Source organism: Daphnia pulicaria, chromosome 1, assembly GCF_021234035.1.
Source record: "Daphnia pulicaria isolate SC F1-1A chromosome 1, SC_F0-13Bv2, whole genome shotgun sequence".
NCBI lineage: Eukaryota > Metazoa > Arthropoda > Branchiopoda > Diplostraca > Daphniidae > Daphnia > Daphnia pulicaria.
In genome coordinates, this window is record NC_060913.1 from 32,367,838 (window position 1) to 32,395,750 (window position 27,913).

Here is a 27,913-nt window from a genome sequence, read left to right on the forward strand (position 1 = left end):
GCATATTTCCTGTGTTTATGATTTTTTGTTTTGTTAGACTTATGAATTTATGTTAATTCTCTCAGACGTAAGAGGGTGAACGGTTTACCATGCAAAGCCAGTTCTGCATAAAACGGGAGTCCCGTCGGTTAAGGACTTGAAATCTTTCTTGTTTGATTCACGCGCTACGTGGGAATCAATCAGCAGAAAAGGTGGATATGGTGAGTCACGTTGCTGGTCGATGTTCATTCAAGGTCGTAAACAACCCCTAGAACCCCATTCTGAATTCTGAGAACTCCGGTTCAACCTTCAGCAACAAGGCGAAACAAGGTCAAGGGAGGGGGGTGACTGAGGGGGACTCTCTTTGCTATTGTAAATTAAACCATGATGTAGGCTAATTTACATGCTTTAAATGATAATGCAACGCATGTCGCGCATGTATTGTGTTTTGTAAACACAAAAAATTCGTTGCGTTTTTTAAAAATATATTATACTATAACAAGTTTTCAAAACTATTCATCTGTAATGATACGAAATTTCTTCAAATATCCTCCAGAATTAATAATTTTTAATATACCCTAGCTTACTTTAATTAAACGATCAAAACATGGAAAAATAAAAAAAAAGATAAATTATTTTCTTGTAAACTAATTTCATAATGAGGTTTATATTATTACGAAAAGAAATAAAAAAAAGTCTGCGCAATAATTTGTGATAACATAACTTACAATTATGTTTAATAAAGCCCCTTTGGCGCCTTCGGAATTTAGAGTTAGTTAAATTTTAGATGTAAGTTTGTAATTTAAGATATGGGTAATGGGTGGGATTGACATAACGTTAAAAAGGACACTCTATTTTAACCGATTCTTACTATAGCTTTTTGAGGGGTTTGAATCCGTTTGATATTTACTTAATGTAGCGCCATATGTTATCAGATCTGGGAAAATCACAGCCGTCAAAAAGAAAATGGCCGCTACTCACTTTTTAAATACATTGAAAAGGTTGAAAGAGTTACATAGTTTATGTTTTAGATTCAGAAGTGTCTAATAAGCTCTATAACTAACTTTGTCATGCCTTATAGTTAAAAACTAAACCTTAAAAATACCCTAAATCGTGTTTTTTGATTTCCTCGATTCTGATTGGTCGAGAAAATTCCCAATAAAGACTTTCTGGGTGCCTCTCTCAGCAGACTACTGTAACTTATGCTGTATTAAGAGCCCCTAAACCTTCGGTAATTTAGTAAACTAAATTCCTCAGGGATATTATAACTTACAAGGTCGTTAATTGTACATAGCATTCCTTTGGATTCAGAAAGGCTACCATTTTTTAAACTTTGGTAGGTCATATCATGGTCATATGCTATTTTTATTTTATGAAAAGAAATCGCAAACATGAAACATCCCTTGCTAACGATGGTAGCTGACAATTCTACATAGCATTCATTTGGATTCAAAAAGGCTACCAAAAGCCGTCACCAGATGGGGGTTTTTACACTGTGACAGGACAATAGCCCTATATGGCTATTGTCCTGTCGTACCGGCATTGCAATAGATTTCACGTATTGAAGTAAAATTCGTAGAGAAAAAACTCATCACAAAAAAAATGTTTTTTTGTTTTTAAATAATATAATTTTTACATCAATCGATAGATTTCCTGTTAAATTCTTTTAAGTTTTGACCGATAGTTTAGTCGCAATTATAGTTTTAAATTTTGGCCTAAATTTTGGGGGGTGGAGTGGTGGCAACCTAGTAAATACCTAGTTACCTAGTTTTGACAAATACAGATAGGAGTGGCTCTTTTCTATTAAAAAAACACCCCCTTTTACTCCTCTTTTGTTATGTTTGACCAAATTGAAGTATACTTTTAAAATAAAAGTACTTTTAAGGGGGAGGCTACTCAAAAGAAAAATGCCGCTGCTACCTTAATTTGTCGAAAACTAGGTAACTAGGTTGCCACCACTAGGGTGGAGGCCATGTATAAATGACGTCACAATTTTTTTGACCATTTTAGACCCCCCTCCCCCTCGTCACTATTCGTCACAAATGTCTGACCCCCATTGAAAATCTCGTCACAACAGCTGACCCCCCCTTAAAAAAATAAAAAAAGAGCTAAAATTAAGTTCAAATTTCTTTGTTTTAATACAAAGAAATTTGAACTGAATTTCCCACCAGATGGGGGTTTTTACACTGTGACAGGACAATAGCCCTATATGGCTATTGTCCAAATTTCTTTGTTTTAATACAAAGAAATTTGAACTGAATTTTAGTTGTAGCATGCAAATAATTTGCGACCATAGCATGCAAATTTAAATTCTGCTCGTCCTTGAATGTGTGGACCGAATTTACTCCATCTAGCAGCTCTTTACAGCATTACATAAAGAAAAATACGCCCCTTTTTATCTGCATACATCCAGACTTTTTTTGCTCTTTACACGAGACAGTCGCACAGGTTATTTCTTCGATGCCTAGAAGTCCCAGTGCGTCAGATACGGTAAAATACAGTTTCAGATTCTAATAGTGATTCCAACGAGAGTATAGAAAAATCTTCTCGAAAACGTGAAAAGTTTTCTCGAAAGCGTGTCATGGAAGAACAAGAAGATTCGTGCGTCTCCCAGCAGACCCGCAACACGACAAGACGAAATTCCAGGTAAGCCCAAAGAGCCCAAACGACCAATACTAGATGTAGATAAAACTGAGTTTAGAGTGTCTAGTACATCATCTAAAAAGATCAGAAAGTGGATCTCAAAATCTTTCGCGAAATCTAAGGCGAAGTTAAGAGAGCGTTTCCACCAAATATAAAATTTTCTTCTTCGTTCGAATTGCTTAACCCCGAAATGGATGATTATGTTTACCGCCTCAAAGAGTTGAAAAATTTTGTGGCTACGAAGGAAAAGATAGACAACAAGGAGAACGAAATGAGAGCTATGCATTTTAAGAATTTGGATATTATAAGACCGATGTTATTCATCTGGGAAACTGCACAGGAAGAGACAGTACGCGACGCAGCTCAAGTAGCAATTAAACAATGGGCTCATGCCTTTTTTTGCCTGCACTGAGTTTCGACGAAATAATTTGCTAAAACAAACAAATCCATCCTTTGTGGCGATGCTGAAATAGGAGAAGAACTTCGACGAGAAAGAATTTGAAATGCTCTTTTGAGATACTTTTCTTAAGGCGTTGTTGAAAACGGCCAAAGCTGCGGTTATTCCTTACGGCCGCAATGGTGGGCCAAACATTCGCCCCAGCAGTGGTGGAAGTGGAGGTAGAGGTTTCCACGCTACCGGAAGTAACCAAACCAACCAATTTAGTGGAAGTATCAACAGCAGAACGGGCGCGGAGGCTTCCAATTTTCAAACCACCACCAACATTTCAGTCATCGTGGAGGTGGCCGCGGCGGATTTAACAATGGCAGGTATGTACCGGAATTTGCTTCGCCTCTTACTCTAAGTATTCCAGTAGGCGGTAGATTAAGTAATTTCGCGTCATGTTGGACACAAATCACAAAAGACTTTTGGAAGCGGTCACGAACGGGTTTAAAGTCGAATTCAGTCCCCCCCCCGCAAATTTAAACCTCAAAAATCCCTAACATTAGGTAAAATGCAAGAGAATCTATGTGATCAAGAAGTAAGGGCTCTATTGGAAAAAATGCCATCAGGCTTTCAACAACAAGCGATTATGTTAGTTCGCTCTTTGTCATTCCCAAAAAATCTGGAGGATTCAGGCCCGTAGTAAACTTAAAACCTTTGAACATAAACATTCTGTACCGCCATTTTAAAATGGAAGGAACGGCCATGCTTAAACACTTGCTTAAAAAAGGGGAAGGGATGGTGAAAATCGACCTTCAAGACGCTTATTTAACGGTGCCCATCCTCCCCTCCCATTGTCGTTTTTTCCAATTTGAATGAAAAGGAAGGGTGTACGAATTTACTTGCCTACCTTTTGGGTTATCGTCAGCCCCTTGGGGTTTTACAAAGATATTGAAACCAGTCTTGGCTTTCCTTCGTAAAAATGGAATAAAATTAATTGTTTACCTCGACGATATACTTATAATTAGCTCTTCAAAAGAACAGGCGGAACAAGAGTTCAATATCGCAAAGGGGTTTTAGAAGACCTAGGGTTTATCGTACACCAAACAAAGTCCATAGCAACTACGATCCAGACTATGGAATTTTTTGAATTTCTTTGTAAGAAATAGCACGGATTTTTGGCAAATTTACTTGAGCCACTTTCGCTTTAAATTTCGCCCAGGCACACTATCGTAGTCTTCAAAGCCAGTATATTGAGAATACTCAACTCAATTCTAACTTGGAAAGAAAAATAACCCTATCTCAGGAAGCAATGGGTGACTTAAGACGGTGGGTCCAAAATTTGAAAGCAGTCAACGGGAAACCTTTAACAATCGCAGATCTAGATTTAATTATTTATTCAGACGCGTGTCTTTCGGGATGGGGCGGCCAATGCAACGGTGTCACAACAAGAGGGCCATGGGGCGCAGATGACCAGAATAGACACATAAACGAACTAGAATTAATCGCGGCCTTTAATTGCCCCAAATCATTTGCCCCGCACGCTACTACCATCTCGGTCCTGCTATACTTGGATAACGCTACAGCCATGTAAATAAAAAAGGGGGCTCCAGATCAAATAGACTTAAGTAAATCGCTATTGAAATAGCTAACTGGTGCGAGTCACGATCGATAGTTTTGCATGCTATTTATCTGCCGGGTTACCTCAATATCATTGCAAATCAGGAATCCAGGGGGAAATCGGATGCCAGCGACTGGAAATTGTCACCGAAACTATTTCTAGCGATAGCGAAGAGGTGGCCGATGACAACAGACTTATTTGCATCGGCATGGAATGCCCAGCTGGACAAATTTATCAGCTGGAAACCCCAACCGAACGATTAGTGGGTGAATGCTCTAGCGTCAAACTGGTCGAACCTTCAGGGCTACCCATTCCACCCATTCTCACTCATCATGGATTGCTTATACAAGATCCGTCAGGAACGGACGTCAATCGTATTCGTTTGCCCAATCTGGCCCAGCCAGCCATGGTACCCCCTCCTACTAGAATTGACATGCGATGTACCACTAGTCCTACCACATCACAGAATCTCCTCCAATCAGCTCAGCGAGGGACTAGCACATCCTCTAGTAGCGGCCAAATCAATCTGGCTAGCCGCCTAGAAATTATCCGGGACGGCTACCAGCGCCGAGGTTTTTCGAACGGAGTGGTCCGACTTTTGCTGGAAGGACTCCGTTCCTCTTCACATTCTGCATACCAATCCTCCTGGGCCGCTTGGAGTAATTGGTGTATTCGATTCAATCTTAAAATCATGTCAAGCTCTTTAATAAATGTTCTAGAATTTTTGGCCTTCTTGGCGTCAGACGGGAAAGCATACAGCACGATTAACGTGGCAAGATAGATGCTGTTAACCACTCTCGCTACCGTAGCCGGAATCCAAATAGGAAAGCACCCCTTTGTCACCAAATTAATGTACGGAATCTTTAATCTGAATCCTCCAAAAACAAAATACCAATCGACATGGAACGTAGATATAGTATTAGATTATCTTAAAAAATCCCAGATAATCAATATTTTTACACTGAGTCTACCGCTCAATCAGGCCAAAATTGGGGGTTTGGAGGTTTACAATTTTTCGAAAAGGGTGACGAAGGCATCGCAGCCAGTCCCCGTATAAACCATTTTGTGCTGAATTTTACGGAAAACCCAATGCTGAAATCCGCAATGTTTAAGCTAGTATAGTTTTTAAGTTATTTACTAAAAAATAAGGGCCCCCCCAGAAATTGTAGTGTTTTTTCTGATTTTTGACATCAGTTTTCGGGCATACCAGGCCTTAAAAAAATTGAATTTTTCAGAATGAAAGATTTTGTCCCCCTCCAGAGACATCTCGCCCCGTTTTTATTTTAAACGGTTATTAGCAGAGATATTGGCAATTGAAAATCTTGCAAATTTTTCGTCATTTTCTGAAGATTTTCGCCACGCCATCTAGCGGCCGATTTTGAAAACAGCAAGGGAGATCTATTCTTCGGCCAGAAGATCTATTCTTCTGGCCATTCATTTTTTTCATTGATTGTTGAGAAAAGAATGGAATCGATGTAAAACAGCTGGGCTTGGTTGGCTATCGATGGTTGGAGTTCGAAAAAATTAATGGCCAGAGGCAGCACGCATAACACATGATTCTTGATTTCTTTCAAGGATATGACGTTAAATATACTCTGATGTTTTTAATCACATCTTCCAAATTGGAAACTAAACCAGCGTCATTTGATCTAATCTTTGTGATATGGAAAGTGCGCTACATAAATCTTATAAATAATAATAATAATAATAATGCAATCATGAAGAAAAATGTCAGCCAAGACCCACTCAAAGGCATGAACTGGCAATGGTACTGAAAGAAGAGGCTGAGCTGGATTGCAATGAAGACTTACAGGTTGAACACCTGGCTATCATATGTCGAATTTGTTCATCACATCCTGGCCAATAAATGGCCGATCTTGCTCGTAAATTTTCACTTCTCCAAATTACCGTCATGAATTCCGGGAAACCTCCTCCTGCCGAAGAGACACCGGGACCAACAAGTAGCTACCATTGAACTTCAGCTAGATGATGTCGTACTTGCATGTTTAACACAAATACTAAATTCTCAAGTTACTCGGTAGTATTGACCCTTCTCTACGATCACAGAAAATCGCTTTATCCGTTACAACACAATTGAGTTGTTCTACAAAAATTACAGAAATATGATCTTTATTCAAAATGAAAAAAACATTATTGTGGTCTAATATATATGTTGGTCTACTATTACTCGACAGTTACTGCCGAGTTCAAGCCTTGATAAGTTAAAAGATGAAGATATCGTTTAACTGTCTCACAAAAGTTCATTTTTATTGTTTCTTTAATGAAATGGTGATAGATTTATAATAAAGAAAAAATGATTACATTTAAATCGCGACGCACACCCAAGCTCACAGTTGGATTTTTCAAAATCTCTTATATAATATCGTCTGCTTCTCCTTACTGCAAAAAATATCGAATCTGGGTGCGTCCAGTCCGTATTCGATCGAATTTGTTTTCGATCAGCTGTTTTTTTAAGTTCTTGTACAGCTCGAATTAAATTACAGATTACAGCATTGCGACTTTCAGAATTCATCACTTTGCCATGAGTAGGGCTGTGGCCCGGGCGATGAAAACCTGGGCCACCGCCCGGGCTGAACGAAAAAAAACCAACCCGACTCGACCCACCGAGGCATTTTTTTTAACGGGGCGGGCGACGGGTTGAACCCCCGGGTCCGCGGGCCAACCCGAGCGGTGGTGCCATCTAGTAGCACATAGAGAAGCTCGTTATTCTCTATGCCTGCGGCCTCAAAATATTGCCGCCAAATGCTCTACGATAATTTCGTAGCATGAAAAGTAGGATAAGTGGTAGAAAAGGGCGTTCAGGGGTGTTCAGAAGACAGAATTGACGTGTCACTGTTGGAAGAAGAAGATAATTAAGAAATTTAGGGAATTTTTTTAAGTTTGTAAAAAAAAAAGTGTGTTTGACCCGATTTTTTACCCGGGCCGTTACCCGGCCGGTAAAATTTTTTTTACCCATGGGTTGGCCCGGGCCAAACCCGGTCACTCAATTGGCCCAACCCGCTACAATCCGCGGAAGAAGACAAATCCGTCTAAAAAACCCATTAAAAAACCCGCTAAAAACGTCCCCGGCCACAGCCCTAGCCATGAGTTTTTGAAATTATACTAGTTTTTATTAATGTAGTTTTACTTTAAGATTTAGAATAAAGGTTTCCTGCGGAAGGATAATGAGTTAAACACTATCATTCATTACATTTTTGTTTAATGGTATGTGCACAGGTACTATTTCATTTTGAAATACATGGAAAGGGTATTGGAAAGTTAAATATCAGTATAGCATCACTCAAAATTTTTTTGTTTACTTTTTTATTTAATTTTGCAATCTTAAACTTGCTGCAACAATAATTTCTGATTCCAGTGAATATTTTTGGTAATCTGTTTAATGTAAAATACTTGCTCCAATCTCATTTGTTCTCAAAATGCATCATTTAACAAGTGGCGCCCTTACCATCTCATCCAACTAGATACAATGCCTTGTCATAGTTGACACATATTTATCTCGTGTCCTTGCCAACAAAAGAATTAGTTCAAAGATCTGTATATAACAGTTTGGCAATGCTGAAAGTGTTTTGATCTTGAGGTGGTTTCACTTTCGACCTAACTTTCAGCAACGCCATTGGTTTTCAGAGATCACGTGACCAAAACTAATTCAATCGGATACCGTCTGGACGCACCCTCTGTATTTTCTTCTTGACTCCGGCTCTAGATTACGGAATCAGAAAATGAATCGAGATTGTGATTTTTTCTCAAAGTTTGAGCGACTTCCGTCCCAGTCGAATGGCGCGGCATGACGCTCGAAAATTCTAGGCAACAGATTAGCGCCCACTGGAACGTGTTTTGGCCAAAGGTAGCTCCATCTGTTTTTTCGAGCGCTCGAAAAAGCCAACGTGAAAACGCTATTAGTCAGTTGTTCAAAAATCGACAGTGAGCCTAAGGCTATTGCAATGCGGTGATTTATTTTTACACATTATGAAAATTCCAGACAGACTGTCTCATTTCATTCATAATTTTTGGGAGGCAAAACATGGTCAGTGGCTACAAATGAGCCTGCCACTTCTAATTCTTTTTTCCCACCTTTTGCTTTGTTCCTAGCCCCCTAAAATTGAGATTAATTCCCGCATGCCTTGAGGCTTTTGACTTGTTCAGAATTCTGTACCATACTGTACGATTCTATAGCTACATCTTTCAGAAAGCTCAGATTATTCATCTCGATCACTCCTTCATTCCTTCATCAGCACACTACTAATCATGGCTCAATCTGGAAACATTTCAAGATTCCAGAATAGGTCTTATGTTCTGTTGAACACTCCTTTCTGGAATGACATCGAAAATTTTAGAGTCGCATTAGCAAACATCTGGCTAACCGAGTTCTGCTCAGTTCTTGTGGATTGGGCTTGCGCTACAAAAAGCAATGGAATTAGTTCATACCATACAGGAGTTCCAATTAATACACCCATTGGAACGAAAGGCATAACCGAAATTTTGCGGTTTACCGAGCAAGAAATCCATAACCTTATATTCAGATATTCTACATTCACATTGTTCAAAAGAAACATAATTGCTATTAGGAAGATTCGAAATGAAATGATTCATGAAACTGGTGTCTGGAAACAGAGGGCTACTGAGTTATCCAAATTACTTGATCTAATGATCCAGATTCTTCAGTAAGTTCGTTTTAAATGTGTTACCTTTTACAGCAGTTACATTTATTTATCTTCTTTCTAACTTACAGATTCCAGGAAAAAACATTACAACCCCTGCAAACGAAAACAAATTTTCTTTACAAATGTAGGCAAGAGAAGGCGAAAATGTCAATCGTGAACAACTTGTACTAGCTGATAGTTGAACACAATAAAAATTTTCTGTAAACGTCGTTTTCCATTTTTTGTATTTGTTAGGATGACGCGGTTATATCTTTGGGAAATGAAATAAAATTGAACAAAGTCTTCTTGCTTGAATGACATTGTTTAATGTTTATTATATTTTGTTTATGTATAAAAAATGGAAAGTGATATTATTTGTTTATAAAGATCGTTCCATATTTTTTTTAGATTTTCCGTACATGGAATGTTATAATAAGACAATCGCCAAAACTACCTAGAATGATGAACGCGTACAGCCTCAGAAATCTAATTGGATTTGAATTTAATATATTTATAACGTGCAATTCATAAACGTTCTCCAATGACGAAGATGTTTACAATTCAGAAATAACCGTCTTTTTAAAATAATGCTAGTTCGGATAGATCCAAGCTAAGAGTTTGCAAAAAAGAAGGAAGCGGAAAGTGCTGATGCATATTTTACTACGTGCAAGTTGGGGGTGGGGTTTTTTTCCGCCTGAGTGAAGATCGTGATTAGGCAATGATGCAAAAGGAGATTAGAGATTTAAAGTGGGACGTAGCTATTTAGGCGGTGATAGGAGAGACAGTCAACTTTGAATGTAGCTCGTTCTAATATAGGTTACCAAGATGGGAATTTCAGGTATTTAGAGAGGAAATAAAAAAGCTTGCGAATGTAGAAAATAATGATGCGAGTAGCCGAGTATTGTACGCGTTGAACATTTTTAAGGACCTTCTTGGAAATTTGGAGTCTTCTTGGGAGTTTACATTAAAAAATTGAAATAGTCAAGGAGGAAGAGAGAACATTTAAAACACATTTAGCTGTGGCAAGATCGATGAAACAACGGTTTATTTATCCTGCTGTGGTGGAAAAGAGCAGTCTTATTGATGCGTCAGACGAGTGTCTTCATTTTAAGGTGCGAGTCGATAACGGAGGCAAAGTTTTTTTTAATTCTCTGATGGTTGTACCAGTGATAATACCACTTTAAGGGGCATAGAGTCGTTGAGAATATTCTGGCGGGTGTTGATGTTACGTTTGAAAAGGTTGGTGGTGAGCCAACTATTAGTCTTTGTTGCCCACAAAGCTAGGTCACTGCAACAAATGTGTTGGGTACAAAATCTGGGCGCATGGTCAAATTTTTCTTATCTTGTAAATAATGAACCGCCATTTACACTGCTCTGGAACTCAAAAAATAAGCTGTATTCCACTAGACGAGATGGAATTAATGCAGACTGACAGGTTGCTACTGCTGAGGTATAAAGAAAACCAGTTGACTACAGTGTCCGAGAAGCACAAGTAGAGAAATCTTTTCACAAGGAGGATGCAATGGTTAATTGCGTAGATAGCTGCCGATAGATTAAGAAGGATGAGTGCTTCGCCCGAGTCAGCTGTGACCAAGACTAGTGATGTCTCGTTGGAGTAATTTGCTCTGTTGGCTGACTGGTAGTCAGGAGGGAGACCGAAGATTGAAAGTTGCTCCATTGGTAGCAACAGGGAAGCTCTCTCAATGAGCTTGAAAAGTATGATAGGTTAGCAACCGGACGGTAATTTCCAAGCTGGTTGTGGCCAAAATTATGTTTATTTTTCAGCGGTGCGATGATGCCGTGCTTTGAAGCAAAAGGGAAAACATCTGCACAAAAAGAAAAACTTATTGATGATGTTCTTGATAGGAAAGCAATAGTCTAGAGGTCGCTTTTCAGCAAGTTGGAAGTTGATCCAGAGAGAAAGATTTTGTTGGTGCCAACTTGATGAGTTCTACTAGCACCTTTTCTCTTGAAAAAGTTTAAAAACAGAACAATTCAGTGTCTTCATATTGATTAAGGAATGTCTGCTTAGGTCAAATAGGTTGTAGGGTTATCTCCTTGGCACGATCCAGCCTTTCGTAGAGATCTTTTAAGTGAAAAATTCACACACGGTAACATTTTTATTAAACCTGACAATCATCTTTTTTCTTTGCTGCCTGTCAGCATATTATGTCCAGCGTAGGTTTGATTTTGCTTCCTTCAGCTTTTCCGACATCCAGAAGGCATCAGGATGAGATAAGTTTTCGTCTGAAGAGGGTGTGTCGGTCGAGAATAAGGCGTAGGCCTTCGTTGAATTGGCTTACATGGTCGTTGAGAGAATTTGCTGGCAACTATATTAGTGGCAAGGCGTGAATATCGGTGCGCAGTTGGTCTATATGGATAGAGTTTAGCGATTTGAAAGTGATAGCTTTCGTGGGCTATCCTGGTGGACGGATGTTGAAAGTACTCTCGATGACAGGGTCATCTGAGATATCTGCTCTTTCGTCAACTTACACTTTTTTCACTATCCCGTAATGATAACGATATAGAAGTATAGTATGGCTTTTTTTCTGTGTGGGCTGGTAAACGTTTTGTTTCCACCATTTACAGGAAACGTTGATCAAAGTTGTCACTGGATACGTATACGTGTTGGTTGAAATCACCGGTTATTCCTAGCTTAGATGACTCCAGGAGAGAAGAAAACTCGATGAAATTGGCAAGCGATTTTCTGGCGGGTGGTAAATAAGGATGACTCGTAGTTTGGTTGAATTAAATGAAATAATGAAGTCGAACCGAGTGGAAGTTGGTTAGTTTGGTCAAAGTTGTTACTTTGATTTCGTGTTTGTGGAAAAGAGCTAAGCCACCTCCGCTATGTTGGTTTTCACGCACTCGATTTCTTGGCTACTGTAGATTAACCGAGAGGAAAGACCAGTCTGACGTCTTGATCTCTTCAAGACAGGACTTGGAAAAAATGGGAAGGTTACACTTTCATAGCAAGTTGAAAAGGTGCGGAGATTTTGAGTTGGTGCAGCTCTGTATAATTTCTCTTCTCTTTTTTTTCGGTGTCTTTGGCTTGTCTTCATAGATTGGAGCAGACGAAGATTTCTGAGGTTGATATATTCTCTATACAAAAAATCGGGCGGATTTTGGCAGAAATTTTGTGGTTAAGACTAGTTCTATTTGACGATTTTTCATGTGGGAAACGACAAGAGCAACACGATCGTCGATTGAATGGGGTGTATGAAAGGTGCCTTAAAGTGAATCTCAAACCGAATGCTAAAAAGTGCTAGTTTCTACAGCCTGAACTGACTTGGTTTGGGCTTGTCGATTCCTATCGACAGCTGAAGCCAGATCCTGACCAAATCGAGGCCATTCGTACCTTCAAAAAGCCCAATTTCGAAGAGGATCTCCAACGGCTACTATGAATATGAATGGTTAACTATTTGTCAAAGTTCTGCGAGAATTAGCTGTCGTCAGTCACAATAAAGCCGTTACGAAACTTGGAGTGTAATGGGTTTGGGACAGTGGAAGTATTAAAATTCTCAGCACGTCAAGGAGCTGGTGGGAGATTTTCATCATTTCAACTAGGTGGTTGTCGAGACGGATCACATACCCCCAGTGGGTTTTGTCGATAAGCAAACAACCTTATGTACACCGAGAAATTCAGAGTATAAGCCGGGGAAGTACCTATACGCTGATACGCTGCAGAGCCCCAGAGCAACACAATTATTCTAGTGATATGTCACCGTGCCACGAGAAACACTTTCGTAATATACTGAGCAATATTTCATTCCGGGGTAAACAGCTAAAGAAGTTAAGCTTTTGCAACAAAAGAATATTCAACCGTGCCGGTCATTGGTTTACCTGAAAAGTGTTGTTCTGAGCACAAACGAGACTGTTAAGTCCCAGCATAAAGCCATTATGATTGGAACGAGCGGAGCTATCAATAGCAGGTGGCCTACTCCCTCGTGGTCATAATTTGGTGGTTCTATTTAGACTTCGGCAGGACGTGCTGAAACAGATCCACCACGACAATTTTGGAGAAACAAAGTAGTAAGAAAGAGCTAAATCAATTACCGGTAAACGCCCGAAACTAATGTCAAACTGTGTATCATTGTCCGACACCAGCACCTCCGGCACACTAACTAAGTCACTAAAAACCTTATCCAGTACTTTTACTGTGCAGCGTTGGTGGTGGATAACATTTAAACCACGCAGGGCCACTTGCTGCAGTAATCCACCTCCAACAAACAGTTCTTACCGGTTAGTAAGAAAAAAAATTCGTGGCAACACTTTGTAATTCCGGAACTTCTGCTGGATATAGCGGCTGGGCCGAATTGTTGTGACGTAGATTTCGACAGATTTTACACCCGGCAACTAAATTACGGACTTTTTTGGTATACCTTGGCCAGTCGACAATACAACTTGTCCAATCTCACTTTGAGTTCATTCAACCCCAAGTCAAACGGAATGGCTGAAGACATTTAAAAGTACATTCATCAAGTCCATTGAAGATGGTCATTGGCTTCATGATACCTTGTGAGCGATTTCATCCACTCCAGTGGGTGGGGGTCTCTCGTCCGCTTCCGATCTGTTGCAATCCAGAAAACCATCGCTGGAGCATACCTACTTGCAAGCCTAGAAAAAAGAATAGTTATTGTCCCCTCGTACCAGTTCTTGACTAGCAACGAAGCATAGTAGAAGTTTTTTCACTAGTCCGGCGGGAAAAAAATGTGCGGGCCGGCGTTCTGGGATTCTCCCAGTTGGAGTGTCGGCAAATTTGGTAACAACCCCTGCGTTCCTCATGATACGTCTGGTGATCGCATCGGAGTCTAGTGTAATATCCTGTTGGATCGGAAGCCGATCCTGTATCTTCTGAAAGTCTGAATTCAAGATGGATTAAGATTTGAATTGCAAGATTAGAAGTCCCTTTAGATTCTCTTTGGTTTATAAGCTCACGCCTGCCTACATGCTCGTCTAAACTCGACGTTTTTGAGATACTTGAAAAAACAAATTTTTCTGCCACCTCATATGCTAAACATTTTAAAAAGAACTGCGATACTTAAATATCCATACTTTGATCCAATTAGAAACTCCTGCCTCTTCAATAATCCATGATTGATATGTATAAGAACAGTACTCAATATGAAGCGTTGAAACCAGAAGATATAAGAAAGCATAACTGGGCCCAATGCATTGGAAGAATCCATCAAGCTTCAAAATTCTACCTGGAGAGAAAACTTTATTTATTTCTATTAAGAAATAATGTACTTCTTTAGTGGGGAAACTGCTTTGGTTTACGTCTCTCTTGTCATAGAAGAATTAACTCCAACTTTCAATGTTAAGGCTGGAAGAAAAAGGAATTCACACTGGTAAGCAACAAAAATCTGTCAACAAAAGCATCCTTTAAAGTTGCCAAATATTGTGAGAAACAACTAATATTTCTCAATTTCTCATATTTTTTCCTTATGTTTCCCTACTTTTTATATTTTTCTGATTTTTTCCAATTTCTTTATTTTTCTTGGAATTCCCCCAAAATTTCTTATTTTTCTAAAAGTTCTTAAATTTCTTAGTTTTCCAGTTACCCGACTTTTCTCTGACCGGGACGGGTCACGGGTTCGTTCACGGGTGTAACTCGGGAAAAGGAATCGGTTACCCCTCGGTTAAATTGCTGTCATTGGATCTCCGACACATCCACTCATCGCCCAACGTGTTTTGTAGTAACTTAAAATTTCCTGCCCGTTAATTGTGATACCCAAGGTGTTTTTTTGCACAGTTTAGCTTAAATTTACCTCCCCTGGACAGCCTTGGACGGGGAAGTAAATCATCTGACGTTGCTTTTGGCATAGTTGCGCTTAAATTTTCTGCTCGTTGACATAATTTACCAGTTAAACAACAATCAATGATCTCTGATACCTCCACTTATCGCCAAACATGTTCTGTTGGACACATACAATTTTCTTCTCGTTAAAAATGAGCCAGATCGGGAAGGTTGATCAACCAACGTGACTTTTGGCACGGATGCTTTTAAATTTTCTGCTCGTGGAAATAAAATTTACTAATTAAAACACTGTCATTGAACCTCGGATACCTCCAGCACGACTCTCGTGGACACAGGGGTGCCACTAACGAGGGACCCCACACCCGCGGGCTCGAGTCTTGTTAAAGGTATACTTGCTACTTATTTAATGTACTAGATGACCTGGGTTGCCAATTTGGAGGAAAAAACAGTCAGTGGACTTCCATTTTGAAGTCGGTTGTTATGATAGTTTGTTGTGACAGTTGTTTTCTGCTTGTTTACATCTACATTAACATAAAAAAGTGATAGCAGTCATATGGACGAACACGAGTCACGTTGAGCAGACGACACGACTGTCTGTCGTCATGAAATCTCTTCGCCATAAAAAAGGCTGAGAGTGGGTCATTTGGCTCGCGTACCAGTTGCGATAAGGTTTCCCCTTCATGCCTTGTTCACTCAGTGTATTCTCGTGATGACTCAAGTTGGCGTCAACAATACAATTGTGATCAAGAAATCACATATAACTAACCACCACAGAACACCTACCACTTACATTTTTTCTGAGAATTTAATACCAATATTGGCCAAATCAGTACCTCACGCTCTGACATTTGGTTTAATGTAAAAAATGAAAAATATTACTAGTACTTCAAAATTGTAGTAGATATTGTCATTCAAAATCGACGTTATACTTACATTAAATTCAAAATAAAGTCGAATTTGTTTACGACATGTTCTAGATTTGAATCCAGAAACGACTCCAACACTGTGTGGGAATCCTTTACTTAAGGCCCTTTCAACGCATTCACTGTTAACACCCAAATAACCACGAACCAATTTACCTGCAACAAAAATTATTGGTTTTAAGTGTAATTTTGTAATTACTTGAACACAATACCTATTGCATAAACTTCCTCTTATTTCTTCACTAAGATTCATGCTGGGCGATGTGGACAGTCTCAATAGACGTCATAATTAAGGTGCTTATTTGGAGATTGAAACCAAATAAGTTATTTTACTGTCGGTTTAAATATTGTTTTTGATTCATTGGTTGAGACTTTTAGATATTTCAAGTAGAAACAGTAGTAAATGCCGATTAGTATGATTCTAGGTCCGATAAGTATGCTACTGCTGCTACTAGCTGCTGAATTTAACATCTTTCAATCCTTAAATTTTCATTAAATATGATTGTTTCAAAAAATCAAACAAAGAAAATTGTAACTTACAGCTTTACAGATTAACATATAATAAAGAAGCCAAATTTTTGTACCCAAACCAAAAACAGTTTTTATTGAACCATCATAGAAAGCGTCTATACACTTATTTTCAGAAGAGAGAAGTCAGCTAAATCAGGAAATTTCCACTTGAGTCTTTTTATTTAAAACATTTTTTTAAAAAGAATAGTTAGTAGACCTCATTACTATGAATCCTCCCCCCAAGAGGGGGAGGATCGGATCTTTTCTGATGATTAATTTTTTGGCCATTAGATTATATACTCAGAAGAAAACCTAATCTTACCCCGGCAATCCACAGTACAGAAAACCAGAAACAAAACCACAAAACTGGAAAACCAGTACAGAAAATACTCTCATACCTTATCATGATTTGTCCATTTCAAAGAGTGATGGAGTGACTATTCCTTTCCTTTTATATACCTCCAAGTTGAACCTCTACGCGTACTTTCCGTGCAAGTCAAATCCAACGACTTTTCCTATTTTAAAAATTATTATTATTCGTACAAAACCATTTATTATTATAAATGGCAACTAAGATATCTCGTTCATGTCAACAAAATTTCGATCTCGGGGAGAATTACAGGCTCTGGATTTAATTGACACGTGCAGACAGAATTCTCCCTTCCGATGATATGCAATTCAAAAACTACGAAAATCAGTTATTGTGTTGCTTCATTCACTAGTTCTTTCTCTTATCCCTCTGCTTCAAGAAGACGTTCAGCTAAGATATAACTTACAATACGAATTTTCCTCTAATTCTTGTAATCTTTTTATTTCAAAGTTAATGCTGCCGGCGTTGCTTTAAAGACCATGGGACAAAATGGAAGTTAAACAAAATATAGCAACAGCAAAAGCTAAATAACCATAACAAAGTCACATAAAAAACTAAAAACCCATCGGATTCTTACCATGGCAAAACAACAGTAAAAGGATTATCAAATATCTGCAATGTTTCGCCTTTGCAGCGGCCTAAAAAAACTCAACAACTTCATCAACAGTTCAATTTTTTTATCATTGTGTGGGTAAATGTTCTTAAGGTCGTTGATAAGGTGGTGCTGTTCTCTCCGGGAGATCTCTCCTGATGGTTTTAGTCGATCAACAGTTATTTGTCACATTGATTAAAATGAAGTTGAATTGATCACACCAACGTGACGCAAAAACTACAATGAAATCCAGACTTTCCATGGCATTATTTCTTACCGTAAATCTTTTCCTCTAATCTGAACCAATTTGAATTCCAAAGTTATTTAATTGGTTGAAAAAACTGATTCGTTTCTCAAAGTCGGCGTTTACAGGTAGATACGAAAAACCATGCATCTATTCCCCGAACCCTTGTTTTTTTACCCACACAAATTGTTTGTTTACCAGCATAAATTTTTGTTTTAAAATATGGCAGAAAGAAAGGAAGCATTTGAAGAATTCGACAAGAGTCACAGGACATTACTTTTTCAGACAATTTTTTAATCAAGGCTAAAATAGACGAAGGATGGATAAATTTCCTCTTCAACGAGCAAAGGGGGGTGTTCTATTCAGTCTAGGCCATGCTTAATGAACTTGAAGCAAGAAATGCTTTATTAGAGCATTCTTGCTTGTTTTTGGAACATGGACTTGACAAGGGAGTAATTGCATCTTTCCTTTCTTGGAAAAAATAGTTAGAGCATCTGCAGACCGATGCATCTTTGCATCTTTCCTTTCTTGGAAAAACAAATTAGAGCATCTGCAGACAGATGCATCTTTGCATCTTTTCTTTCTAAGAAAAACACACGTGAATACCTTCGATTTTCCAAATTCTTCAAAAATCTTCTTCAGTTTTCTCTTTGTCAAATACCTAGATTTGCGAAGTTCCTTATCATGAATTTCAACAAACGATTAATGTCAACGGAATGCTAGCAAATCAACAAATTTGGCGGAAAAAAACAGTTCAGTCATGTACCTTCGTCACTCACAACTTTAAATGCAATTGGTAGAGGAATTTTAGTCAGAATTGTCACAATAGATGACCCTGATTTATAATTCCATAACGGATTCCCCACCAAGTGGGGATAGAAGATGGTTCTACCATTATGTGAAGTTACCAAAGTTACAATAGCTCTGGTTCCATAAAAATTTACGCAGGCTACTATTTATTCTTGCAAAAACTTATGCTTAAGTAACGAAGCAACTAGAAAAAGGCAATAAGCTATTCTAGATAAAGAATGATTTTTATCCCCGCCATAAAACCATTCAAAAAATAAGACGTAAAAGATATTTTTTAGATTTACTGGGCACAATTATTTGCAGAATACTTCCCAAATGTATTTGACGGAGACGATACAGAAAATTTACATAGATAAACATGAGAACAGGAGGAAAATTAGGCCTTTTATATACGCTGGGTTGGTGAACTGCTGCACCGGATGACTCCAGCTGGCTTTAAGAATCAGAAGTCAGAACATCGGTTTTGTCTACGTAGTCTACCCGGCTATAATCTTCAAGGCCGTAAGCGGAAGGTCGCCGGTACAGCCTTCACAATCTGAAGGGCGAGGGAACACAGTTGCAGCGGGTAAAATAAAATCACTACTGACTGAGGAGAGGAGGCGAAGTCAAGAAGCTAGCATAAATATAAAAAGCGGCGATCGCTTACTCTCACTTGGCGAGTAAGGGAGGGGAGCTGGAAAGACACAACAGGAGGAGTCTGTACAGTGGCTTCCAGTGACAGCCTAAGAGAGACTTAGGGCCTAGAAAATAAAGAATACAGAGGGAGAAAACTAGCTCAGCTTACTGCATATAGCAATACGGCGGAAGTGACAACGCAATCTCTAGCCCAAGTGGCGCCGCTTGGACTGGTATATGAAGGCGCACTTTACTTCCAAAACAGAAAGGTTCGCTAAAATTGAACTAAAATTGGGCGACCAGGAGAAATCACTGCTCCTACAAGCAGAAGTGGAACAGTGGGAAGAGGAGAATAAAAGATGCTCGGTGTCTTCAATGAGAGACCCACAAGCACAACCCGAGTATTCTCTAAAGCCCAAGCGATTTTGGTGAGCGTTAAGGAGGGAATGGCCGGTCAATATCTGAACCACCTGGCTAGTGAGCTTGGCTTGGAAAGAGATGATTTCGTCATTAAGTGTGGGAAAAAAGCATGAGCGTTCGCGCCAGACAGTGATTTTACCCACTCACGATTTCAGATGGCCGTTGTCGACTCTCAAGTGAGTTTTTTAGTCTGGAATTTTTTGGGAAGAGAGAGGCCAGGGAGAAAATCAAGGAGTCGGTGAGTCAGGGAGTTTTGTTCAGAAGTTTTTTCACGAATGGAAGAAAGGATGTCGAGATTTTCCACCTACAAGCTGGACAGTTTAACTAGGGGAAGAGTGAAGGAGAATAAGGCAGGAAATATCATCCTTGTCTGAATTACAACATCTATTTCTTACAATAACATCTTCCATCAGAAAATGCTTTTCGCAAAAATAATAATTTTCGTCAAGATTTCAATCCTTTCGAGGAATAGCAAGACGCCACTTGTTTTACATCAAATTTTTAGCTGGTTTGACGGTGTTTTATGACAATGGTGGGGAGAAGACTGTCTCAGCCTTGAATAGTGCTGGGATAATTAAGATTGATGACGTTTTGGAAATAAAGGGAAAAAATTGTGTCTACACCAGCTGATTTTGGGGGAAACTCCGTAATGACGAACGAGTTGAGCCTTTATTGTTTTATTACAGGTGTTATTTTGACTGAGGAGACCTAAACACAAAAACAGTTAAAAATAAAATACAAAAACTCAAGGTTATAATTTTTTGTTTAAATAACTTTTTTGCTATCGCCAGTTGGAGTCGTTGTGTCGCAATGAAGGCACGCACGGGCAGCGACTTCAGTGTGGAAGTCAGCTTCCTATTGGTTTTGCCCGCAATTCAGTAGACTGGTGTTAAGTAATCTCACTTGGTTTTTGTAGAGATCGCACTGGCGCTTCATGATAATAAATTATGCTTAATCTTTTCTTTGCTTTTAGTGTGTTCTGCCCATTTTGATATTCAAGAAACAACGATTGTTTTTCGAACAACCTTGCATCTTAGCTTATCAGCCAAATCGTCGTTGAAGCATAGCAAGGTTTTTATGAAGATTCTTGCATCTACCAACTTCCGATGCCTTCTCAAGAAAAGGTGATCCGCCTTGAGCAACTGCAAAAATTGTTTTCTTTTTAATTGCAATTTCCTTTGTCTTGTTTGCGATATTACTTCTTATTTTTCTTCTCTTGCCTCTTTATTTGTTTTTTTTTTCAGCTCCTTTAACCGGGCAAGGCATGTTTCTATCAAAATCTGATTAAAAAAATATTATATTTAAAAAAGTTTGTACCAGCTGGTTTCGGCGGAAACTCTGTTATGACGAACGCCGAGTTAAGCCGTTTTTTTTTAAATTCTGAAGGAGATTTTGTCCAGTTTCTTTTGACTGAAGGAGACCTAAACACAAAAACAGTTCAAAATCAAATTAAAAACTCGAGGTCATTTTTACTGTTTGACCCCTGTTTAACCCCTTCGCCATTGCTAATTGTAGTCGTTTGCTTTCAATGAAGGCAAGCGCGGGAGTCAATTTTATTTTATCTGGAGTCTGCTTAGTGGTTTTGGTCCGCACTTCAGCAGACTGGTCATTTAGTAATTTCAAATTACTAAATAATGAATTACTATACAAACATCAAGTCAAATCACTAATTTGACTTGATTTTTGTATAAATCCCGTTGGTGTTGCACGATGCAAAGTTTCCTTTTTCTGTTAGTACGTTCTGGACATCTAGATTTCCTTCTCGTTAACAAGGTTTACTTTGCTCCCCACTTTGTAGAAACTCACACTTATCAAGCCTCTCACTCTACAAGGACTCTTAATGTACTTCTTAAAATTCTAAAAGATATATACTTACCCCAAATAACTTGGTCATTCATCCGATGAATGAAAAGTAGATGGAAAACATCTTATAGTGACATGGTAACTGGATAAATGACTTAATTCACATGGCAGTCAACAATGGAGCAGATGAATAATTGCAAAATTGCAACTGAAACCAACTCCCAGACAATCAAACAGGCAATGGACGGATTTTATTACCCAATGTATGCCAGTATACCAATCATACTCAATTCGTTATGGATACATGCAGTTATTTTTAAGCCAGGGTAACTGGAACTTGCTGTCATTGTGTTCGTTTTTGGATTTGCGGTATATTGGAATGCCTGTAGTGTGAGGTGGTTCGTTACTTCAAAAGGAAAAAGCCTGTAGTTTAAAAAAATTATGGTCGTGTTAAATAGAAGGTTTATTGATTTTTTTTTTGGTTTTCATTTTAAAAAAATTGTGTTTTTTCATTGAAAGTTGTGGTTAAGAAATTCAAGGTTGTGATGATATAAAATTGTTTATTTTAAAACGAAGTTTTCCATGAATAGTTCTTCCTTTAATGAATGTTGTTTCCCAGCAGGGTGGCCCTAAGTCGTAAATGGAAGAGTTCGTGAACTAAAGAAAGTATAGGTAAAAGATATTATTCGTTTTTGTTCTGAGTCCCTAGTGTTCTTCTAAGTTTTAAAATAGTTTTCCAATATACCTGTATTTTTCGTAGATTGAATGTATTCGGGTTAAGTGAAGGGTAGTTTCTCTACTCTTGATGTCGATTCCTTTTCCTGTCTTGCTCCTTTCGTATATAGCATAGTGCTTGTGTTGGGCGTTGACTAGTCTTCATATGTATACGTTGGTATACGTTGGTCTTTATCTCCCAGATTGTGTTGGTTTTCCGGTTTTATATGGCCCCAATATTAGGTTTAGTCATGAGTTGGTTGCTCTCAATATTGATCTAATAGCGGAAGTTCGTTTTATTGTAGTGGTTTCTGGTTCTTCACCGGCGCGGGTGTTTTTTTTATAGATGAGTGGATGATGTTTGCTTCTCATGATGATCGATGAAAACTGTAGTTGTTGTTTTTCGTTTGGTTTGAGAATTTGGTGATCCTAGCCGTCGCATAAGGGAGGGGTGGGGAGACGTCGGTTATAGCACAATTCTTTAGTTGGTAGATCCGTTGTATTTTGTTTAGCAGTTTTTTATTTTTATCAGTTGTGGGTAACTGTTCCTCATTATTCCCTGCTCGAAGTACCTCTTCCGCTGGCGTGGTTGTTGTTGACATGGGTTGGTGGCTGGTCTGTCCAGGGTTACGGATTCTCAGTCATTGTACTATTTCTTGTATGTTATAGTTGTCTTAATGGTGGATTGGAATATGTCTTGTTCTCCTGGTTCTGGTTTGTTGATCATTCCAATCCAGTGAATGGTTTTGTGGTTTTCTGTGATGATAGGGAACCATTCATGGTTTTTGCTTTTCTCGATGGCTCCTATTTTTCTTCGGTGAGATTTACTGGAAAGTAGTAGATTGTGCACGGATTTTCATGGTCCAGGTTTCCAAGTATGACCTGCACATATTCCAGGTAACTCTTCTTTTCTAAGGTTGATCCATTTAGTACCCTTTTGTAGCTTAATTTTACTAGTTCATGTAACTAGTCGTAGTTAATGTTATTTTTCAATTTTTTTTTTAAGATTTGCCGATTTTTTCTTCTGTTGATGAGTTCTTTCTTAGTCGAAGATTTTATGCGTATGGTACTTTCTTAATAGTGTGGTTGGGGTGATTCGAGGCTAGAGGGAGATTGGCCACCGATGCTGTTTCTTTGTTTCTAAATTATGTTGTCTGGAGTCGGTTATTTTCATCGGTGTAGGTGGAGTAGTCTAGAAAAGCTTGCCTTAAAATTTTTGGTACACTGATTTCATTTGTGATGACTACTTTTAATTAATTTGAATAGTCTTTGTTTTTGGGATTGTTATTTAAAAAAGAATATAATCGGCGATTTTTTAAATAGTATTATTATTTCTGGTTCCAGACGGACAAGGTGTTTTGTTAGGGAGAACAGTTGGTAAGGGTTTACAAGTAAATAAACATATAAGGTTTAATCAATAAAAAAATATAAGTTATCAAATACTTAGGATACAAGATGCAAAAGTTTGATATTGCTGGTAATTTAAAACATAAATTATTCGATAAAAAGTAAATTAAAACGGAAACCACAATTTTTTATTTATTCGAAAATTTTTTTTTATATTTGACCAACAAGAGAGTCTGCTGAAAAAGATGATGAACTGAGCAAGAAGCACAAATTTTATTTTTGCGTCATTTCTGCTACAGTTTCCTTCACTTCTGCTGAAGTGATGTGTGCTTTCTATTTTCGTGAATTGTCTTCAGCTGAAGCTGAAGTGTAGCAGAATTGTATGCATGCGCGAAAATGGTACTCAATAAGAACTAAAAAACGACAATTGAGACATTCCTTCGTGGTTACAGCAGTGGCCACAACATTCAATGTTTGTTTTTTCTCTATACTTGATCAGTTATTGGCTGCTGCTGCTAACAACCAAAAGGAAATTTGTATAGTATTTTTGACAGTAGACATTTGAGACATTCTGTTTCAATTAACTTCCCAGATAGCACAGTGCAGATCTCCGAAATTTTCTAAGTGTCGAGAAGGAGCAAAAAAATAAAAACGGGACGCATCAGAGACTTCTACGAGAGGGAGTAAAAAATGACGTATCCGACCAGATGACAATGAGTAACGTGTTCAAATAAGGGCTCGCAATGGGACATCTTAGAGATTCCCCTGTGCCCACCACACCATCCGCACGGCTTTGGTCAAGCCTTGGGACAATAATTCCTATCTGGGTTTGTATCCCTTTGAAGACGAAAGATACGATACACGATGCATTGCGCATACAAAATAAAATCATGAACGTGGAATCGTATTTTCAAATGGGATATGGGGTTGCTGGCGATCTGGACATGGTAGATAATGAACTGATTCCGTCTCAAACGATGCAGCTAGATTTCCAACCTATGTCTACGGGATCCGAGACTGAAGGCATATCACATATATTTCCCACAATATCGGTTTGGAACACAGAGAGCCACAAATTTCTAATCCTGCAGATTCGAGGTCTTCATAAGAAACCACTAATTGTGTTGAGATGGTTGATAACACAGCTCACTCGCCCATTTCTTTTCAAACGTAGTTATGTAAGCCAAAAAAATCAAATCAAATGTATTTTTCATTACTTATTTTTGTTTATTCTATTTTAATGAATTTTAAAATTCATTTTTAATATTTTAAAATTCATTTTTAATATTTTAAAATTCATATTTAATATTTTAAAATAGAATAAACACAAATAATTAAAATTAAATACATTTGATTTGATTTTTTTGGCGCAAATTAAAAAAAATGCGAATTTCAATCACCAATTAAACATATTAATAATTGCCTGATCTACATGAATTCGGTATTAAAGGAAAGGGAATGAAATAAAGCTTAAATGAAATCAATTTCTGGCCTCATTGATTAATAATTTTATATGATTAAGAACGAAAAACCCCTATTTTTACTATACCCCCGAGTGGCGATAAGCCTGAAACACTAGCGAACCTGGCGGGGAATCTTGGGACCCTTTACTGAACACCCGCCGTTTCTTCCAAGAGACTAGGATAGCGCGAGAGTGTACCTTTAATTTTATATCGTGGCCGAACGATGGGCGGGGACGATTGAGCGGAGCTGGTGTCCGAACAACAAAAAATGACAAATAACACCATTTGAGCGGGCAAAAGGCCATTTTTCCTGCTTAAAACCCTCCGTGTCCAGGTTCCCGGATGGGGAGATTTTTTTGACCAATTCTTTGACGGCCTTAACCCTTTTTCGACTGACGGGACAAAAAAAATTACGGCTTTTCAGTAGGGTGGTCGGCACGAAAGTGCCTCCACAGGAGAGATTTCAAATCAGCTAAATTCATTCCTATTAAAGCTGATATCTCGAAATCCATCCTACAGAATTGAATCGCCATTTTACCATGTGTCAATTGTCCCTCGGTTTATAGAGGGTTAAAAATTTGAGTCCATTCGTGCGCGTCGTTCCTGAGTTAAACGATGTATCGTTTAGTGCACTAAGTGCCTGGGAGAAATGGCCGCCAGAGGGAACCATGAAATTATTTATGCACGCGCTGATCACCAAATCGCCGCCGGGTAACCGGCGGTTTGAGGGTGAAAAGTGATGTACAAGGAAAATGATTGGTGCGAAAACTGGCAAATTTGGCCAAAAATATGAGGTTCATACAGTTGGTAAGGCTACGGCTTCAAAACTCAAAAGATGTTCGAGCGAGATGTTTGTTGGTGACCAACAGTCTGACGGGACAAATATTCACAAGATTGGCTGCTGTGCGTAACTATCGGGACACCTGTGGTTGAGTTTTCCGCCATATAATTCCCGGTAGACCTCAGCGGTGGTGATATTTGGACTTTCCTGACGGGACAACGGTGGCCAAAACGCGGTAAGGCCAGAAAAAATTGGATATTCCGAATTTTTTTTTAATGAGCGGTCTTAGGACCATTCAATGATATTTCGATCGAGCATTGAATCGAATCCGACCATTGGTTTTGTGGCGGTCGATCAAGGTATAACGGCCGCTTTTGCATGGCAGTTTCTGCACGACCGCTGCCCATTCTAGTTCCATGATCGCGTAGCGGGATTCTGTGTCTATGCACCAGTGGGAATCGGCATCAATGAGTCACCAATGCGCATCGTGTTTTTGTAGGAGGGCTTACCCCATCCCATTTTTCCGGGATGCATCTACCTATAGGGATGTTTCCCGCGATGGGTCAAAACTGGCCAGAATTGGGGGTGCCAGCGCCCAGCAGCGCCGACTTTACTGCCTCGAACGCCATCTCGTGGTCGGCTGTTCAGTTATAGGGGTTCCGCTGGTTCCGGAAGCTGAGTATCGGGCGGAGCGGTCCTTTGGCGGCGGCAACATCCACCAAGAATCCGGCAAGTTTCTCCACGAGGACCATGAAGGATCGAAGTTCTGTTATGTTATTTGGGCGCGGGAAACGGGAAATAGCGTGCAGCTTACTTGGGTCGGCTGTGAGCCTGTGACCCCGCCATGTTGGATTCGTATCCCACCCATGACACCTTCGGCTGAGCGAACTGAAACTTCTCCAGGTTTAAGGTGATGTCGGTCTTCCGTGCGGCTTGGAGGAGGGCACATACTCCTTTCACATGTGCTGGGAAATCCCGGTCAAAACGGAGTAGGTCGTCCACGACGCGCACCGTGTTAACATGGTCGACGAATGCCATGTCCACCCGGCGATTGTCACGTTTCCGTTAAAGCGTCTTAGAACAACAAGGGTTCCGCCCATTCAGAGGCTTCCTCTACCGGGGCGATCAATCCCTGTTCCATGGCCGCTATGATGTCTGCCATTTTCTCGTTTTCCTCCATTTTCTCACCAGAATATTTAAATTTTCTAGGAACGGGAAGTCACCTTCGGGCGAATGAGACGCAGGCTCCGTGAGTGTCTGCACCGAGGCGGATAATCGCGGGGGTGGGATTTGGAGTGGGTAATCGTTGTGCAATATGCGTAAGGCTATGCAATCCAGCCAGCTCAGTAGTAAACCCTGGATTTCCGGGCAGATGACTACCATGATGGTGGCCGATTGGTTACCGTAACGGATGCTGACGTCCCTCTGGCCGATTGGGACGAGATGGGCCGACTTGTTCGCCATGACCAGGTCGAAAGATGATGATGAATGTTATGATTCCGTCAGCCCTATTGCGGATAGGAAATCTAGTCCGATGAGTACTTTCTCATTGGCTCGGGCTGATTCCTCGCTTCTGCATAGATTAACCGCTGCCTACGGTAGGCAGCGTTCGGGAACGGGCTGAGGGCGAGGAGTTTCCTCTTCGGAATCACAAATTCCCGCCCTTATGCGTGTAGCCATGCGATTAGGGAGACCGGGGCTATGTGGGACACGGGGCTAAAATGTACAGGGCAGTTTTGATATGTACAATTTGTTTAAAAATTCTGAAATAAACACAGCGTATTTTAAATGATGTTTTAGTTATCCTCTAAAAAACATTTCCTGGATTTCTGAATAATTTTGCGAGTTTTATGGGAAAAACAAAAAAATGGGAATTGGAAAAAAATATTTGGACGTTTCGTTTTCAATTTTTTATACTTCTATAAATATTTTTATAAAACCCAGATAGCTATTTGAATGTGTTTCTAAGTATTTGATAATTTAGTTTATGTGATGTTGTTTGGGTCCGGGTCAAATGGTACAGCCATCTGTTGCCAGGTAAACGACTAAAAAAGATCGAAAAAAATATATCTTTACTTTTTTTATTGTATTTCCACTTATTCTCAATAGAATGAATAAAATTACAGTAATTCTGAAAGAAAAATGAATTTCCTTTTCACTAGTGGGTCTTTCAATAAATTTAATCCATCCGTTGCAGAGAAAAATGGTGTTCCGTTTTGCCCCTGGCTCTGTTCCGTTTAACCCTAAAAATTTTTTTTCCTTCAGTTTTTCCTC

General features: G+C 39.2%; 1 long non-coding RNA gene across 1 annotated transcript; it reads left to right on the forward strand.

Annotated features, from left to right (window-relative positions):
• On the forward strand, window positions 1–27,391 carry LOC124328252. The gene is made up of 5 exons (XR_006916241.1): window positions 1–11; window positions 9,919–9,928; window positions 10,035–10,040; window positions 11,328–11,335; window positions 27,328–27,391. It is a non-coding gene; the product is annotated as an uncharacterized LOC124328252 (long non-coding RNA).
• Window positions 27,392–27,913: the final 522 nt, after the last annotated feature.